Source organism: Musca domestica, unplaced genomic scaffold, assembly GCF_030504385.1.
Source record: "Musca domestica strain aabys unplaced genomic scaffold, Musca_domestica.polishedcontigs.V.1.1 12, whole genome shotgun sequence".
Classification (NCBI taxonomy): Eukaryota; Metazoa; Arthropoda; class Insecta; order Diptera; family Muscidae; genus Musca; species Musca domestica.
The window spans coordinates 15,500,509-15,516,119 of record NW_026712155.1 but is presented as its reverse complement, the minus strand read 5'-3'; the positions used below and the strand labels follow the sequence as shown (position 1 = coordinate 15,516,119).

General features: G+C 33.2%; 1 protein-coding gene across 2 annotated transcripts in view; it reads right to left on the bottom strand.

Moving 5' to 3' along the window:
• The window catches only part of LOC101900902 (limbic system-associated membrane protein), a 239,433-nt gene that overhangs the window by 16,847 nt on the left and 206,975 nt on the right, over window positions 1-15,611 (bottom strand). The gene's annotated exons all lie outside the window — the stretch shown is intronic.

Below are 15,611 nucleotides of genomic sequence, written 5' to 3'. Positions count from 1 at the left end.
ATAACGGTACCTCCCGATATTCGGTATTTTGATGAATTAAGCGGAATTGTTCACGGGAAATGTTTCAAATTTGGTGTTTGAAGTTCTTAATGGATACTGTACCCTAAGGCAACAAATTTCCTATACAGGTTAACGTTTTCGTATACCTCCCATATAACAGTACCTCCCGATATTCGGTATTTTGATGATTTTAGCAACATTATTCACCGGAATTGTTTCACATTAGGTATTTGAAATTCGTGATAGATACTACAGACTATGATAGAAAATTGTCTGTGCAGGTCCACGTTTTGGTATGGCCCCCATATAATGTTACACCCCGATATTCGGTATTTTGATTATTTTAGCGGCATTATTCCTCGAAATTGTAACAAATTTGGTATTTGAAGTTCGTAACGGATACTACAGCCTATGACACAAAATTGTCTGTGCAGGTTCACGTCTTCGTATAGGCCTCATATGATGGTACCTTCCAATGTTCGGTATTTTGATGATTTTAGCGACATTACTCACCGGAATTGTTTCAAATTTGGTATTTGAAGTTCGTAATCGATACTACAGCTTATGACAGAAAATTGTCTGTGCTGGTCCACGTTTTGGTATAGCCTCCATATAATGGTACCTCCCTATTTTCGGTATTTTGGTGATTTAGGCGACATTATTCACCGGAATTGTAACAAATTTGGTATTTGAAGTTCGTAATGGATATTACAGCCTAAGACAGAAAATATTCTGTGCAGGTTCACGCCTTCGTATAGCCCCCATATAAAGGTTTTTATTTAAGCGGTATTTTCTGACGGATTTTTTTTTGAAAATGTTCAAGTTCCTTTCCAAAATAAAGCTGTGTTGAGGTATAAAAAGTTCGCCCCGGCCGCTTTTATTGTTCTTTTTCGTTTTAGATTCTTCTCCGCCCCGGGGTTTCTTTTGTTTAATTTCTTCTCTCCTATCTGTTTCGTAATTTTTTCCGGCGTCTTAATGCATTTTAATTCTCCCAGCCTTTGGTTCTTTTTTTTTTATAAAAGTGAAGGCTCTAATGGCCAAATTATGAGAAAAAACCCACCGTAAATTTCGGGTGTAGTATTAAATCTCTGCGGCTCGTAGGACAAATGCTTAGAAATGAAACCAACGGCACGATTTGGGTTCAGTTTGAAATCCCCTGCTCGAGGTATAAAATTGTGAAAATAAGTTCGGGTTCAGTTTCAAATCTAATCCGGATTAAATGTTGGGATATGTAAGTGTAGCTTCGAATCCGATGTTATTTATAAATATCTCCACATGAGCTAATCCTTACAAAACCTAATCACTGCCATATAATTGTTCTTATCTATTTACACATGTAATGGAGAACATTGCATGGATGATCGTGCATTTATTTAAGTTCTGTCTCACTGAGGATATCGATAGCTGTGTAGGGGTCAAAACGTTATTCTCGTATAACCTATCATATAATAGACCGTGACGTAAGATATAGCGACAGATTGCCGAAATAATTGTTGAAGTATTGTTATAATTATTACTTGGTCTTACGTCATCTAAGTAACGTTCACCAAAACTAAAGTTGCGCACTTTTTTTCAAAATCATACTTAACTTAGCAGTCCCCTGCAGACGATTAACAATTTCCCAAACCTGACAACAAGGTGGGAATTTAACGACCTTAATCATTGTCAATGGTCATTGTAAAGAGGAAATATCAAAAATGTATTATTATTTCAACAATTATCCTCCTCCACTCATCTGTCTGCTGTTGCTGCTGCTGCTGATGATAATGATGACCTGAGCCGCTGGGGTTTTTCCGTATATTTTCTTTCTTAATTAAAAACAATTCAATTGTGAATGGTTTCTTATTTCAGAAATAAAAGTTTTTCTTTTTCCTTTGGCTGATATTACCTTAATAGTGGTTGTTGTTATTACTTTCAAGTTATTTGCTGGTAATGTAACCTCATGGCAGAATGTTACTGCATAATTAACAAATTCGAAGAAATCAAAATTCATTGCCTGCTCGTTTTCAATCAATAAACAAATTAAAATGTTGTGGAAAAAAGTTTGAAAATGTGGAATATTATGTGGTTGCTAATGTGGTGAGAGCCAGAAGGGGAGAGAGAGAGAGAGACATTAAAATGGTCATTAAGTTTTCTTGCTTGGTTTTGGGGGAAAATTCCAAATTTCTAGAGAAAACATTTAAGGTAATGTACAAATTAAAAAAGGGGTTTTAATTTCGGTCAGGCTTAACATTTTATCCACTTCATGAGAACTGAAAAAATGCCAAATGTCAGGAACATCTGTTGTCTGGTGTTTCTTGTCAAGGGGAGAAATACATCTGTGGGAATATTTCAAAGTGAAGTTGAAATGAATATTACAGCCTATGACAGAAAATTGTCTGTGCAGGTCCACGCCTTCGTATATCCTCCACATAATGTTACCTCCCTATTTTCGGTATTTTGGTGATTTCAACGACATTATTCACCGGAATTGTTTGAAATTTAGTATTTGAAGTTCGAAATGAATAGTACAGACTATGACAGAAAATTGTCCGTGCAGGTCCACGCCTTCGTATAGCCCCCATATAAAGGCACCTACCGATATTCGGTATTTTGATGATTTTAGCGACATTATTCAGCGGAAATGTTTCAAATTTGGTATTTGAAGTTCGTAATGGTTTCTACAGTCCAAAACAGAACCCTAAATAACACCTACATTCGGTATTTTTAAGATTTGAAAAGAATTTTTAACGGATTTTAATTTTTTGAAAATTGCTAAATTCGTTCCGAATGGTGGTGGGTATTCAAAGTTCGGCCCTGTTTAATTTACCGATTTTTTACTTGTTTTAATATAATCCTTCTCGAAGTTATATCATGCACTTTAAAGCAATTTTATTTGGTATGAAATATTAAAATGTCTTTGTCGAATTTAGTGAAAATCGATTCAGAACGGGAGCCCTAGTAAACATGCATAGAGGTGTAGGGTATCATATAATCGGTCCCGTCGACTTTTGACTTTTCCTTACTTGGTTTTTTTTTGTGGTCAGCGCCTTCGGACCTTCCAATAAAAAACTTTGGCAATTCCTTTTATTACTTATTTACAAATTTATTCAGTTAAAACCCAATGGTTGAGGAAGATATGCTGGTACAATTAAACGCGATCATCTCATTATCTGATCAGAGAGGTCAATAAATAATAACGCCTTTTTTCCCTTCCTTTGAATCTTTTTCTTTCGTGTGTTTCAGTGAGAGTGGTGAGCAATGCTGACGACAGAGTCTCTCTCTTTACAAAAGTGACGCCGTCATTACTGTTTTTTTTTTTGTGGTCACATTCCAATAAAAAACTGTGGCAATTCCTTTTATTACTTAGTTACAAATTTATTCAGTTAAAAACCAATGGTTGATGACGATATTGCTGCTACAATTAGACTCGATCATCTCTTTAACTGGTCAGAGAGATCAACACTCAATAACGTCCCATTTCTCATACCCTTGAATGTTTTTCTTTGATGTGTTTATATTCTGTGAGAGTGGTGAGCAATGCTGACGACAGAGTCTCTCGCTTTGCAAAAGTGACGCCGTCATTTTTGCTTGTCATGTGGGGGATGTGCGAGTAAACACAATAGACAGCGTTTGACGAAAATGTCTGTCGCCATGAATATTGCTGGATTATTGGGAAATATTTATTTATTCTTCATAATTTTGCAAACAATGGAAGGCATCAACTTGTATGACATTTCAAGGACTTTCTATTGTTTGTCAAATTGATTCTCTCTTTGGATTTCTGTTTGCCAAGTCGCAAATACATTGAATATTTTAAAAATTCTGCAAAGCATTACTCTAATCCATGGCACATTTCTAGTTCATCTTCTAATGTTGTTGAATTTTATTGATGCCTCAAAAACCTTAAATCCACCTCTCATGTGTAAAACCTCATAATCATGGTCTAAAATCAACGTCAACATCATCATTATTCTGGCGGACATCTTTTTCAGTTTGTTTTTCGTTTCGTTTTTTTTTGTATTTTTTTTTTTTTTTTGACTAGGATTAGGTTTGAGTTTTTATTCGGAAGTACATCATGGTAGGTAATCTAAAATGTCATCATAAAAAAGTAAATGTTCAATATAATCTAGTATGTAGTACGGTTGGCTGATTTGATGGTCGGTCGGTTTGGTTGGTTGGTCGGTCGGTTTGGCTGGTTGGCTCTGTGGCTGGGCTCCATTCATGGCCTGGGCCAGTATCATTAATCACTTTTAATGTTCATATCACGACATCTATTAAAGTATAAAACTAAACAATTTATCAAATCTAAATGTATGAGTGTACGTATGCTGTATAGCTGTGTATATGTGTGTGTGTTTGTTTGAAAAAAATTAAATTATAAATTTTTTATTTTACATTTGGATTTTGTAGCTAAATCTCTCCGGGAGCACTTCATAAAATGTTTGCTGAATGGAGCGGGGGGTAGGGATTTTGTTTACAAATAAATTTGTTGAAAATCATTTTTGGCAGAGATGGTTTGTCCCAGGTATTTGACATACATTTTGTCTTTTCATTTTGTAAACAAAAGGTTTTCTTTTTTTTTCATTTATGAAAAAAAATAAACGCTTACATTTACCCGAGGACGAGGCGAAAATACTATTAATATTTATACCGTCAGCCATATGGGTAGCGAGGGTATATATCATTTGATACGGCCAAAACCTGCCTCATCGAAATAACGGTTTTGTCAGTTTCAGGACATTTGGAGTCGATCTAGCGATGTCCGTCCGTCAGTCTCCCTGGCTGGCTGGTGCGTACGATAACTCCCGAAGGCGGTGTCCGATTTGATCCAAACTTAGTACATCGCAATATTATTGCCAAACTTAGATCGAGTTCGGAGATGGGCAATATCGGTCCACTCCACCTGATACCTCCAAGACAAAATGTCAACATTTTTTAAAGATAATACTTTACTGCACAGAAAGAGAAAGAATAATCCGATTTTGCTCCAACTTTGCGAATCCTAATATTTGCATCAGTTCTAGGTTGGGTGCCAAAATGGAAAATATCGGTCCACTCCATCGACTACCTCCCCCACAAAGTGTCAAAATTTTGAATAATTATAACTCTTATAAAATATGATATAAGTGTCCGATTACCTTCAAATTACACACATCACAATATTTTTATTTGCCAAAGGTCTGATGTGAAGATGGAATATAGCGGTATACTTTTTCTGGTACCTCCCCCACAAAAGGTCAACATTTTGGGTAACCATGAAGCTCAAAAAACGCGAAATTAACATCCGATTCCATTTAGACCTGGTACATCTCAATATTTCTATCAGATCAAGATCTGGTATAAAGATGGTAGAGAACGGACCATTTCTTCTGGTACCTCCCCCACAAAAGGTAAAAGTTTTGAATAAGCAAAACAATTTCAAAAACCCAAAATAAGCACCCGATTCTCTTCAAATTTCACACATCACAATATTTACACCCTCCACAATAGTATGGAGGGTATATAAAGTTTGTTATTCCGTTTGTAACACCTCGAAATATACATTTCAGACCCCACATAAAATTCTATGTCGATTTAACGATGTCCGTTCGTCTGTTCCGTCTGCGGAAATCAGTCTAGCTTCCTAACGAAATAAAGTAGGTTGATAAAATTTTACTCAAATGTATATTATGTCTGCAGGACTTTTGGTCATGTAGGTAAACGTCTTCGTATAGCCCCCATATAACAGAACCTCCGGATATTCGGTATTTTGATGATTTTAGCGACATATAGTCACCGGAATTGTTTCAAATTTGGAATTTGAAGTTCGTAATGTATACTTCAGCCGAAGACAGAAAATTGTCTGTATCGGTCCACATCTTCACATAGCCCCCATATAACGTCTGCTCCCGTTATTCGACATTTTGATGCTTTTGGCGTCAATTTTCATCGGAATTGTTTCTAATTTGGTATTCGAAGTTCGTAATGGATACTACAGCCTATGACAGAAAATTGTCTGTGCTGAGCCACGGCTTCGTGTAGCTCCCATACGACGGTACCTTCCGATAGTCGGTATTTTGATGATTTTAGCGACATTATTCACCGGACTTGTTTCAAATTTTGTATTTGAAGTTAGTAATGGACTCTGCACCCAACAACAGAAAATTGTCCGGGCAGGTCCACGTCTTCGTATAGCCCCCATATAATGGCTGCTCCCGTTATTTGGTATTTTGATGATTTTGGCGACTTTATTCACCGGAATTGTTTCAAATTTGGCATTTGAAGTTCGCAATGGGTACTATAACCTAAGACAAAAAATTGTCCGGGCAGGTCCATGTCTTCGTATAGCCCCCATATAACGGCATCTCCCGATATTCGGTATTTTGCTGATTTTTGCGACATTATTCACCGGAATTGTTTCAAATTTGGTATTTGTAGTTCGTAGTGGATACTACAACCTATGCCAGAAAATTGTCTGTGCAGGTCGACGTCTTCGCATAGCCCCCATATAATGGTACCTCCCGGTATTCGGTATTTTGATGATTTTAGCGACATTATTCACCGGAATTGTTTCAAATTTTGTATTTGAAGTTAGTAATGGACTCTGCACCCAACAACAGAAAATTTTCCGGGCAGGTCCACGTCTTCGTATAGCCCCCATATAATGGCTGCTCCCGTTATATGGTATTTTGATGATTTTAGCTACATTATTCACCGGAATTGTTTCAAATTTGGTATTTGAAGTTCGTAATGAATACTACATCCTCTGACAGAAAATTGTCTGTGCAGGTCCACGCCGTCATATAGCCCCCATATAACGGTACCTCCCGATATTCGATATTTTAATTCATCGGAATTGTTTCAAATTTGGTGTTTTAAGTTCGTCATGGATACTACACCCTCTGACAGAAAATTGTCCGGGCAGGTCCACGTTTCGGTATGGCCCCACATATATTGGTACCTCCCGATATTCGGTATTTTGATGATTTTAGCGACATTATTCACCAGAATTGTTTCAAATTTGGTATTTGAAGCTCGTAATGGATAGTACAGCCTATGACAGAAAATTGTTTTTGCAAGTCCACGTCTTCGCATAGCCCCCATATGATGGTACCTCCCGATATTCGATATTTTAAAGATTTTAGCGACATTATTCACCGGTATTGGTTGAAATTTGGTATTTGAAGTTCGTAATGGCTACTTCACCCTATGACAGAAAATTGTATGTGCAGGTCCATGTCTTCATATAGCCCCCATATAACGGTACCTTCCGATATTCGGGGTTTCGATGATTTTAGCGACATTATTCACCGGAATTGTTTCAAATTTGGTATTTGAAGTTCGTAATGGATACTACAGCCTTGGACAGGAAATTGTCCGGGCAGATACACGTCTTCGTATAGCCCCCATATAACAGCACCTCCCGATATTCGGCATTTTAGAGATTTTAGCTACATTATTCATCGGAATTGTTTCTAATTTGGTATTCGAAGTTCGTAATGGATACTACAGCCTATGACAGAAAATTGTCTGTGCAGATCCACATCTTCATATAGCCCCCATATAATTGTACCTCCCTATTTTTGGTATTTATACCCTACACCACAAGGTGGTCAAATGTCTTTGTGCATTTGTTTGTAACAGGCAAAAAGAAACGAGATAGACCCATAGTTCATTTTGATGATCTGCATAGAATCACATTCTGAGTCGATTTATGCATGTCCGTCCGTCCGTCTGTCCATGTATTTTTGTAAACAAAGTACAGTTCGCATTTATTGCCCTATCCAGATGAAATTTTGCACAAACCATTTGTTTGGCCCAAGGACGAACCCTATTGAAATTGGAGATAATCGGTCAAAATTTAGATATAGCTCCCATATATATCTTCGTCCGATTTGCCGTTTATTGTGCACCAAACGTGTAACATCAGCCCAAATAGTATGGAATTTTGCACGTGCGACCAGATTGGATCTGAAAATAAGTATGCAAAATTTGATCGAAATCGGTTCAGATATAGCTATAGCTCCCATATATATTGTTCATCCGATTTGTTATTTTTGTCTTCCGCAGCCGTAATATGCACTCTGTAACAACAATATTTGGGGGAAATATATTAAATACAGCTCAGAAATACATTTGCTAAATTTTATCGAGATCGGTTCCTATTTGGATATATCTCCCATATATAACTTCGTCCGATTTAACTTTGATTGTGCACCAAACGTCTAATATTTGAGCAAATTGGATGAAATTTGGCACTTACGACCGAATTGAGTCTAGAAGCTAGTATGTCAAGTTTGGTGAAGATCGGTTCAGATATAGCTATAGCTCCCATATATATTGTTCATCCGATTTGTCATATTTGTTACCCACAGCCGTAATATGCACTCCGTAACAACGATATTTGGGGAAATATATCAGATACAGCTCAGAAATATTTTTGCCAAATTTTCTCGAGATCGGTTCAGATTTGGATATAGCTCCCATATATATTTTTATCCGATTTCAAATTAATTGTGCACCAAATGGGCAAAACAAGTCCGAATTTAAAAGATATAAATGCTTCGGCATATTTAGTCCTTTGAACTTTAAATTATAATTAGAATCATAGCGTGTATGATTGAATTCTCCCATAAAAACATTTAATTGTTATGCGCAGCTCTACTAAATTAGCAAAGTGGTGTAGGGTTTTCTTTACTGGTTTTAAGATTTTAACAGAATTTTCAACGGATTTTTTTTTTTTTGAAAATTGCCAAATTCGTTTCAATGGTGGAGGCTATTAATATATAACTGGCCGAATTTACAGTTTTTTACTTGTTCACATTTTAAGGCATTTCCATAGATTCCAACTTCCCATCCCCGACTTGCTGCACTAAATTATTTTCCACAAAATATAATTTATTATTATTAGCAATTTGGGGAAACAACATGTTTTTGGTTGAAATGATACTTTGTTTTTCACGAAAATTGCTATATTTGTTACCGCTTTTTTTGGTAATTTATAATTTTTGTATCAAAATAATAAATATTTAATTTATTCGGTCTTTTATAATCATGTGGGAAAAAATACCACAAAAACAATTAACATTTTCCAGTGGTTTCATTAATAATAATAAAACAATAAAACCACTAACTATGTGGTGTGGGTGGGTGGGTGTTTTGGACGTTTTGTGATTTCGATAACAAATTACCACTTGTAGGGACTATGTACACAGAAGATTGGAGAGATGTGGGCAGAGAGTAATAGAAGGACCTAATATGTGGCCATCAGAAGGTTCATTGGTCTTCTCTGAAGTGAGACCTTAAATCCCAGTGGCTTTCGATGGGAGAGAGATCCTATTGGGAATCCTAAAGGACCTTGGACTCCCGAACAGCCAAGGCTTGCTTGTTTTGTAAATAAAGTATCCCAAACTTTACTTAGACCCATCCATCATTCATTCATTGCTCCTGCCAACACCATGGAAACTTATCAATGTTCAACATCTTTACAAACCCATACATCAATGTTTGCCCAACCCGACTTGTGGCGGTGGGGGGTATGGGGTCCTTATAATAAATCCTTTCAAGAGAAATCTCCATAAAAATTGACACATTTTGCTATCTATTTTGAGTGCTTTTGACAATCCCAACAATGAAAGGGATTTATATTTGTCTATGATAAGATTTTCTAATACCATTTCGTCCAACATTATCGACCACAACTGTGTGGCATATATACAGAGCATAGAGGGCGGTCATGTCTATCTTTTGAGAGAAAAAAAAATTCTGCAAAAATTTTATACATTTTATTTAGACCAAAAAGTATCTTTGCAATAAAATCTGTCTCTGTCAAAATATTTGCCACAAACAGACGAGAACAATAAAAAATCTTCAAATGATTGACAATTTATTTGTCTATGCCATTTTTTCTTTCTCTTTTTGTCTTCTTCTTCTTATTTTTTTTGTAACATCCAAACCAAAAAGAATCCCAATTAAAAATAAATTGAAACTTGGGTCACATCATCCGGTATTAAGTGGCTTATTATTTTCTACAAACATTGGTGTTGAACCTGAATGATGGTTGTCCTTTGTTTGACAAGCATCGAGGACGAAGAAGAAGGACTTGGAGGAAAAAACAAAACACATGAACCAACTACTAAATGAGTGACCAAATGCATTTGTATGGTTTTAAAATTATCTTAGTAGCCACAAAACGCACACACAGGCACTAATATTAATGTACAATTTGTAAAAATCTCCAAGTGTGTATGTGTGTGTGTCTGAATGAGTTCCAGTTTTGAAAAGACCTGCAATGGTATTTTTACTAAGCCATTTTATTATCTTACAAAATGGACATGGTCAACTTAAAAGAGCAATCCAAGTTGGTGTTGATGGTCTTCGTTATGCCCAGAGATGGGGTAAGACCTACTTAGTGTTGATGATCTTAATTCGGCAGGGATGGGGAGTGTAACCACAAGATTAGAATATTAGAATAAACTATTGCCGATAACGAGGGTTTTTCTAGAAAATAATATCAAAAACAAGATTTTTCATTCACAAAAAAAAAACGATAACAAAATAAAATATAAAATAATAAAATATAAAATAAATATACCGTCGATAAATACAATTTCTGAAGAAATGATTATCGATAACGGCATTTTCTACTGAAAAAAATGATCGCTGGCAGAAATGTCTATAGAAAACATTGTCGAGAATAAGATTTTCTATAGAAAACCAAGTCGATAACAAGTACTATATAGAAAATATTGTCGATAACAATAATTTCTATATATAGAAAATATTGGCGATAACAATAATTTCTATATAGAAAATATTATCGATAACAATAATTTCTATATAGAAAATAACAATAATAACAATAATTTCTATATTTAGGAAATATTGTCGATAACAATAATTTCTATATAGAAAATATTGTCGATAACAATAATTTCTATATATATAAAATATAGTCGATAACAATAATTTCTGTATAGAAGGTATTGTTGATAACAATAATTTCTATATAGAAAATATTGTCAACAGCAATAATTTCTATATAGAAAATATTGTCAACAGCAATAATTTCTATATAGAAAATGTCGATAACACAAATTTCTATAGAAAAAATTTGTCGTTAGCAATAATTTCTATAAAAAATATTGTCGATAACAATAATTTCTATATATAGAAAATATTGTCGATAACAATAATTTCTATATATAGAAAATATTGTCGATAACAATAATTTCTATATATAGAAAATATTGTCGATAACAATAATTTCTATATATAGAAAATATTGTCGATAACAATAATTTCTATATAGAAAATATTGTCAACAGCAATAATTTCTATATAGAAAATATTGTCGATAACAAGATTTTCTATAGAAAATGTCGATAACACAAATTTCTATAGAAAAAATTTGTCGTTAGCAATAATTTCTATAAAAAATATTGTCGATAGCAATAATTTCTATAAAAAATATTGTCGATAACAATAATTTCTATATATAGAAAATATTGTCGATAACAATAATTTCTATATATAGAAAATATTGTCGATAACAATAATTTCTATATAGAAAATATTGTCAACAGCAATAATTTCTATATAGAAAATATTGTCGATAACAATAATTTCAATAGAAAATATTGTCGATAACAATAATTTCAATAGAAAATATTGTCGATAACAATAATTTCAATAGAAAATATTGTCGATAACAATAATTTCAATAGAAAATATTGTCGATAACAATAATTTCTATAGAAAATATTGTCGACAACAATAATTTCTATAGAAAATATTGTCGACAACAATAATTTCTATAGAAAATATAGTCGATAACAATAATTTCTATAGAAAATAATGTCGATAACAATAATTTCTATAGAAAATATTGTCGATAACAATAATTTCTATGGAAAATATTGTCGATAACAATAATTTCTATAGAAAATATTGTCGATAACAATAATTTCTATAGAAAATATTGTCGATAACAATAATTTCTATAGAAAATATTGTCGATAACAATAATTTCTATAGAAAATATTGTCGATTACAATAATTTCTATAGAAAATATTATCGATAACAATAATTTCTATAGAAAATTTTGTCGATAACAATAATTTCTATAGAAAATTTTGTCGATAACAATAATTTCTACAGAAAATTTTGTCGATAACAATAATTTCTATAGAAAATTTGGTCGATAACAATAATTTCTATAGACAATTTTGTCGATAACAATAATTTCTATAGAAAATTTTGTCGATAACAATAATTTCTATAGAAAATTTTGTCGAAAACAATAATTTCTATAGAAAATTTTGTCGATAACAATTATTTCTATAGAAAATTTTGTCGATAACAGTAATTTCTATAGAAAATATTGTCGATAACAGGATTTTCTATAGAAAATATTGTCGAAAACAATGCATTTCTATAGTAAATATTGTCGATAACAAGATTTTTCATAGAAAATATTGTCGATAACAAGATTTTCTATTGAAAATATTGTTGAAAACAGGATTTTCTAAAGAAAATATTGCCGATAACAGGATAAAACTAATTTCTATAAAAAATTGTCAAAAAAAATATTGTCGATAAAAATGATTTCTATAGAAAATATTGCCGATAACGATGATTTCTATTGAAAATATTGTCGATAACAATTAATTCTATAAAAAATATTGTCGATTACAGAGATATTCTATGGAAGCGATAACAGGATTTTCTATAAAAAATATTGTCGATAATGTAATTATATTATTATATTAAAAGTATTGTCGATAACATTTCTGTGCCATTAAATATTAAAATGCCCCATCCCTGCCACCGTAGTCTCAAACACCATTATACTTAATAAGCTGAGAGAAAGACCCGATTACAAAAGTTGTGTGTGCCTGTATGTGTGTGAGTGTATTTGTCTATCCATTTTAAAGTACGTGTTTTCTTGCAATTTCTTTACTGCTTCGTCACACTTGTACGACCTCGATGTAATTTGATGAAATTGTGGTAAATTCTTTTGACATTTCTCTCTTTCTCTTTGTCTCTTTTTTTCGTTTTCTGTGTGTTTGAGAGGCCATCAGCCGTATAAGAAACACCCATCATCGTCGTCATCATCACCATCATTACCCAGGTGGCTGACGGCACCTGAGTGGCTATCTGGCTGGCAGGTTGAACGGGTGCCTGGCTACCCGACTGGCCATGGATGGAGGTGCTGTTGATGAGCATGGCTCAATAGGCGTTGAAATGTAAATGGGCCAAACAATTTGCACACAACCAAACACAAGCGGGCACTTCGTCCTTAAAGAGCCGAACAAGTTCCCGCAAATGTTTGCTCTTCATCAATGACTTGTGGTGGCCGAAACACTTATCCTTTTAAAGTTGGCTCAATTTTTGGGCGAACCAACAAACCAGGTGGTTGGCTGTGCTGCCATTACAAATTGTAAATTGTGTGTAAGAGCGAGCCTGATGAGTTGAATGCATGGGTTGGCCGGACTGTTCGTCCAACTGACAGACTAGCTGGCCGGCTGGCTGACTGGCTGACCAAAAAATGCTGATGAAAAATTCGTAATTACTCTTAATTTTAAAGGATTCGTTTTTGCCTACAAGGCAGCAGTGGCAACAACAGCAACAACTACCACTCTTTTGGCCAAATTGCTGTTCGTCTGTTGTACGTACACATATATGTATGTATTCGTGTGTATGCATGTCAGAGTGTTTGGAGAAAGAAGCATTCAGGTTTCTTACGTCCAGAATTTTGATGTTGGCGTTGAAAATGATTCATAATTTGCCAAGCAATTGGAACAGAAATGACAAGTCATTGACCAATTCTTATGATGCCATTAGATACTGAATGATAAATTAACAAAATTAGGGACTTTATAAATGATTAGTTGGTTAAATGAACGAAAGAATAGTCAGACGGATGGAAGGAGGGAGGGATGGGTGGCTGTCCAAATGCAAAACATTTAGTAACAGCTTACATATGACACTGGCAACTACACTCCAAATGTTCTCGTAGAGGTGAAGGTTTAACATTTAGATAATTCATCAAATGGTCATAATGAATGATGTAATTTGTTCTACGAACTTATCGAATATAGGAGGATATGAGTCATTTTTCATATGGAATTATGGAGTTGGTGTTGGAGGTTAATGCAAGTGGACTGTTCTCAGCTAAGCTATAAATGAAACTAATACAGTTTCAATAGATAGAGAAAATGGTGACAAATAGCCTTTTAGGATAGGCATTAATGTACGAAACCTATAACAAGATTTTCTAAAGAAATATTGTCGAAAACAACAACTTCTATGGAAAATATTGCAGATAACAATAATTTCTATAGAAATTATTGTCGATATCAATTTTTCTAAAGAAATATATTGTCGATAACAACATTATGTAAAGAAAATATTGTCGATAACAACATTTCTAAGGAAAAATATTGTCGATAACAATATTTTCTAAAGAAAATGATTTCGATAACAATAATATCTTATTTTGTCAATAGCAATATTTTCTGTATTGAAAATATTGTTGACAACATTATTCTGTATAGAAAATATTGTCGATAACAATATTTTCCGTATAGAAAATATTGTCGATAACAATATTTTCTGTGTATAGAAAATATTTTCGATAACAATATTTTCTGTGTATAGAAAATATTGTCGATAACAATATTTTCTGTGTATAGAAAATATTGTCGATAACAATATTTTCTGTATAGAAAATAGTGTCGATAACAGTATTTCCTGTATTGAAAACATTGTCGATATAGAAAATATTGTCGATAACAATATTTTCGGTATAGAAAATATTGTCGATAACAATATTTTCGGTATAGAAAATATTGTCGATAATAATAGAAAATATTGTCGATAACAATATTTTCTGTATAGAAAATATTGTCGATAACAATATTTTCTGTATAGAAAATATTGTCGATAACAATTTTTTCTGTTTAGAAAATAATGTCGATAACAATATTTTCTGTATAGAAAATATTGTCGATAACAATATTTTCGGTATAGAAAATATTGTCGATAACAATATTTTCTGTATAGAAAATATTGTCGATAACAATATTTTCCGTATAGAATATATTGTCGATAACAATATTTTCCGTATAGAAAAAATTGTCGATAACAATATTTTCCGTATAGAAAATATTGTCGATAACAATATTTTCCGTATAGAAAAAATTGTCGATAACAATATTTTCTGTATAGAAAATATTGTCGATAACAATATTTTCCGTATAGAATATATTGTCGATAACAATATTTTCCGTATAGAAAAAATTGTCGATAACAATATTTTCTGTATAGAAAATATTGTCGATAACAATATTTTCCGTATAGAAAATATTGTCGATAACAATATTTTCTGTATAGAAACTATTGTCGATAACAATATTTTCTGTATAGTCTCTATAGATAACAATATTTTCCGTATAGAATATATTGTCGATAACAATATTTTCCGTATAGAAAATCTTGTCGATAACAATATTTTCTGTATTAAAAATATTGTTGATAACAATATTTTCTGTATAGAAAATATTGTCGATAACAATATTTTCTGTATAGCAAATAATGTCGATATCAATATTTTCTGTATAGCTAATAATGTCGATAACAATATTTT